Genomic DNA, 5,087 nt, shown 5'->3' on the forward strand with positions numbered 1-5,087 from the left:
GACTCATTCTTCTGCCTGCAATCTGTGAATAAGTTTGGGGGTTACAGCGCCATCCCCATTGCTTATCAACTTTTTTAAAGGGACAAGAATAAAACTGGACAACTGTGCTAATAGCTGCAAAAACAGAACTTCACTTTTAAGAGTTTTGGACCATTTCACATTTAGACAAAATTATTATTAAAAAATCATATATATCACAGTTTTTTCTTTAAAATTTTTTTTTATTTGTTCTTTTTGGACAGACAAGATGGTAAGAGTATATTCTGACATACTATACCTACATGGAGTATAACTTCCCATTCTTGTGGTTGTATATAATATGGAGTTTCACTGGTCATGTATTCATATGTGAACATAGGAAAGTTATTTCCGATTCATTCTTCTCTTTCCTATTTCCATCCCCCTCCCTTCCCTTCTGGAATAGAAGTTCAGTGGACGTCACTCGCATTTTTTAAGTTTAATTTTAAAAACACAAAAAAGTATCAATGATCGCCCAAACCCTTGGGAAATTCTAGGCAGATGGCATCGGAAGAGTGTGGCTTTTGAAATCACAAGTCCTGGAGTGATTTGTGTTCACCAGCTATTGCCAGAGTAATCTTGGAAAAATTTCTCAGCTCCATTTTCCTAATTTAAAGTAGATCTAATGTCTGGCTAATTAGTTCAGTTGATTAGAATGTGGTGCTAATAAAATAGGCATCATAATACCTGACTCAAGTAATTGCAGTGGTTAGATGACGTCATCTCTGTCAGAAGCCTCGCACCTAGTGAATTCTGTGTAGGATGGTGATGGTGGTGATGATGTCATTGTTAGACCAGATAATTGATAACTGATGCATAATGTTGAAATGACTCCTCCAGGCACAGAGAGTGAACTCGAAGAGACATTGGTGAACTGAGGCAGGGAGAGGGCTCTGGAAGAATTAATCTTTTCTGTTGATCCTAATACTGTGTGACCACGGCCTCTGGCTGTGCATCTGGAGGACTTGTAAACCCTGAGCATGTTGCTAGCCACTGGGATCACACCTGGCCTTCTTTCTGGCTTACTGAATCCTTGGCAGGGAGACAGCATCGTTAGTCCTTGGAGTTCGGTGCCTTCCTGAAGCTCTGAAGATGATGATAACTTGAATGACTTCAAACCTAATTTTTACCTAGAAGGTACACCTTGAAGACTAGTATTACTTCAAGTATGATTTTAAAAACCAAAATACGTTTGACATTGAGTCAGGAACACCTGGAGAGTTAGGGCCACCATTAATGTCCCAAAGCCTAGTAATAATTAAGCACTTACCTTGATGTATACGTGGTATACACTAAGGAGATCCCTGGGCCTTACTGAACATGCTGCTGACCTGAGGGGTAGCAAAGGACTTTAAAGTGTTGACTGAGCAAAATCATGATTATTTTACCTAATTAGCTAGAGATTTGTATTAATGAAAAATGAGAAGATTGCCTTTCAGTGGCTCCTTCACATTCTGCTATTTTTAGGACTTGTAGTTAGTTGAACTTTAGCCCATAAGATGAGAAAATCTCTGGATTCTCTTATTCAAGTGGCTCTAGAACCTGAGAAGCCAGATCCAAAGGCAATAATGCCCGTTAAGATATATGCACTTTGCTTTCTGGGGACTTGGTAGGATTGTACTTTGTGGCCTCCTAGTGGTCGGTTGGAAATGTGTGATTAGGCAGCTCAAGAAACTGTGAACCCAAGTAATGTGTCCTTTCTGGATGGGAGTATTAAATTGCCTGTCAAAGATCCCATAAGACTTTCTTTTCTTCACTGTGGTAACTAGCAACGTAAGATAGCAGTTCTATTAGCCTGCATACTTGAGTTGACCCCCAAAGGACACAAGAATCAAAGAGAAGTGATCTGTTTTGTCTCAAGGTATTGAGATTTGGGGATTACTTGTTATTGCATCTTACCTAGCTTCTACTAGATCCTTCATTGTATTTCTAAATCATCTTAAATCTCCCTTTCTTTCTTCCCTTCCTCTGATGCATATTTAGAGCCGTGTAATTTTTAGAGCTGAAAGAGAGCATAAAATTTAACTTAGTTTTATTCCTGGTTGTAAATTTGACCACCTAGTGCAAATTTTTTCTTTCTCCCTGAAAAGAACAAGGTTCATAGAAGTATAGCACCCTTCCTTTTAACCCTTCCACACAATTCATTAAGAGGTTCCCTATTTGCCCAGGCTTCTCCACAGGCACCTCTCTGTGTAGTGTTTTGTTTAAAAAGCACACATTCTTAACAGGGGGTAGTTCTCCAAGTCCCTTACCTGTTGAGGCTGCTCCTTTTCTTTTTGGGAGCATGCACCTGCAGAGTGAAAACACCAAAGCCCAGTACAGGGAACTCCAAGCCTACTCAAGACCAGTTATTGTGCTTGAAATAGGTCTCATCTCTGCAAGTCAGAGATCCAAATCTCCACTCTGAGGACTGGAACCAACAGCAGCCATTCTTTTGGAATCCCTTTACAGGTCTTTCTAGCTTGGTGAGAATCTTACGGGTGTTTCAGTCAGCTTCTTTTTGCTGCTGTGAATAAAAGACCCGACAAGAACAATTTTAGAGGAGGAAAAGTTTATTTACAGGCTCCTGGTTTCAGAGGTCTCAGTCCAGGTACAGCGGGCTCCATTCCTCTGGGCCTACGGTGAGGCAGAACATCATGGCGGAAGAGTGTGGTGGAGGGAAGCGGCTCATGTGATGAGCAGGAGCAGAGAGAGACTCCACTCACCAGACACAAAATGTATACCCCAGAGGCATGCCCCCAGGGCCCACTTCCTCCAGCCACACCCTACTGGCGTTCAGTTGCCAGTCAGTTAATCCCATTAGGGAATTAATTCACCGATTGGGTTAAGACTCTCATAATTCAATCATAAACCTTCTTGCATTGTCTCACACTTGAGCTTTTGGGGGACACCTCACATCCAAACCATAACAATGGGAAAGCTTACAATTGGGTTATAAGCTATTATGTCACTTAAGGTTTGGTCCTGCATCCGCCTAAGCAGTTTGCAATTAGTGGGAAATGCTGAGATGGTATATGTACAGTGGGAGAGTGTTGTGGGGGGAAGCAGAGAGGACCCCGACAAGCAATCAGAGCATCTCAGTGTTCTCATCTCTGTAGTGGGATAATCGTCCTTCTCTCTAGCACGCAAAGTTGTGGCAAGGCTTAGGTGAGATAATATTTGCAGAAACTCTTTGTAAATGCCTCGTAACTCTATTAGCTAAACTTCAATAGTTTGTATTTGTTTTTTCTTGTCCATCTTTGTATCCCCAGACACAGCACAGTGCTTAATCAATGTTGAAGGAGTGGATGAATAGCCGACTGGATGGCCTTGCTCGTGGGGGGAGTCTAGGTTTCTCCATGATGTTATACATCTTGTAGAAGTCAGGACTCTGAGCTGGTCTCTTGTGTGATTTAAACACCCTTTTAAGGAACCTTTCTAAGCCTAGGCACCATGAGAGTTGATTTGAAATACATGTACCTTGGATAGCAGTTGGCAAATCCCTGGCCCTGGGCACCTGCCCTCTATTAGACGGCTCTCCCAGATGTTTGTTGACTTCTCCATGGTCTTTCTATGTCTGCATTAACCTCTGAATGTGCTCTCATAGTTTGATCCACACTTATTTTTATTCTACAAAAAGCCTACTCCACTAATTATTTCTTGTGTTTAATAACCTTACTAAATATTCAGAGTGCCACAGGGAGAGGTCCCTTTGCACCCCGCACAGCATCTGTCCTCCCCTGGCTCTATTCTTCCTCTTCATTCTTTTTTCTTTCCCTTTTTTCCTCTTTTAAATAACTTGAATGCTTCTCTTTTTCCTGAAGACCAATTCTGCCCAACCCGGGTTGCTCACCTTTTTCTCTTAATGCATTTGTGATGGTATTTTTTTCTTAAACAAGTGCAATTCCCATTCCTATTCAGGAACACCTAATACCTAACTAAATTCACATGATGTCTATTGACATCAATATGATTTTATCTTGCGTCGTTAGACACAAACTTTATAAAATCATTTTGAATTTTGTCTGACAACTTGCATTTCATCAACTGTTGGGGTCATTTCCATGTTTGGTGCATACAGAAGGAGCACAACTGATTAACATGATAGTCCGTCTAGGGTATGAGATAGATATTGGAAAAGGCAGAGGTGGTCATGATTTTTCCAGTGGCTCCATCATCTCTTGTAGCATAGGCTTGAGAACCAGCTGGTCCTGACCTCAAACTGAGCTGGGTCCACATACAAGTCAGATAATTTGAAAAGTCATTTACTCTGAGTCTCAGTTTCTGGGTGCACAACATGTTAGAGTTAAATATTAGGGTATACTATTGAATTGTTTATAGCATCTAGTGACTTTTAGTATTTTATCCAGCTGGCTTAGGTTGCTAAACTTTGATAGAAGCTCAGCTTCAAGAGAAATCGATGCTTTTATGCAATCAACCACTTTCTACTGGCCAGCAGCTACAAGTACAGAGATGTTTAACAAGAGAACCCTTTTTATGTGTCATAATTAAAGTCCATCTCCCAGAATATGCAGCACACATGCATGGAGATCTTAGTAGTAAAACACAAGTTTTAGATAGACATGTGGCCTCCATGTAAGCAGAGCAGCCTGTCCTTGCAGTGGTTGGCCCTGACGGTGGTGGAGGAATTACCAGCTCCTCCGGTCCTCTGATGGCTCCTCAGTGGCTCTGTGGAATTTCCCTCTGATTGCACAGCAGGCCGAGCTGCTTCCACCCTGTCTTTGCCCCTGTCTCCTTCACTGGGAATCAGGCTTGCACTGTGGTCTGATGGCTCTTCCAGCCTTTCCTACTTGCTTCCTATTTCCTCTCCCACAGGGACTTTCCTGGATGAAACCCTTACCATGTTTAATCTCATTTTGTCCTCTGACTTGGATGAAGTAGGATCTAACCCTAGAAGCCCTTTTCTTAGTTTCATTGATGTGTTCCCTGGTCATGTAGCAGAGTGGACAAGAGAGCGAGTTCCGTGCAGCGTGAGCATACCCCACCTGTTGCAAACAGCCCCAAATTGCAGGTTGTAGTGGCCTCTTTCAGGATGAAAGGCGGGTTTCAAGGAAGAGGCTTCCCCTGGG

The sequence above is a fragment of the Marmota monax genome, unplaced genomic scaffold (assembly GCF_021218885.2).
Source record: "Marmota monax isolate L192 unplaced genomic scaffold, Marmota_monax_Labrador192_F-V1.1 WCK01_AAM20220418_F8-fsc00055, whole genome shotgun sequence".
Lineage (NCBI taxonomy): Eukaryota > Metazoa > Chordata > Mammalia > Rodentia > Sciuridae > Marmota > Marmota monax.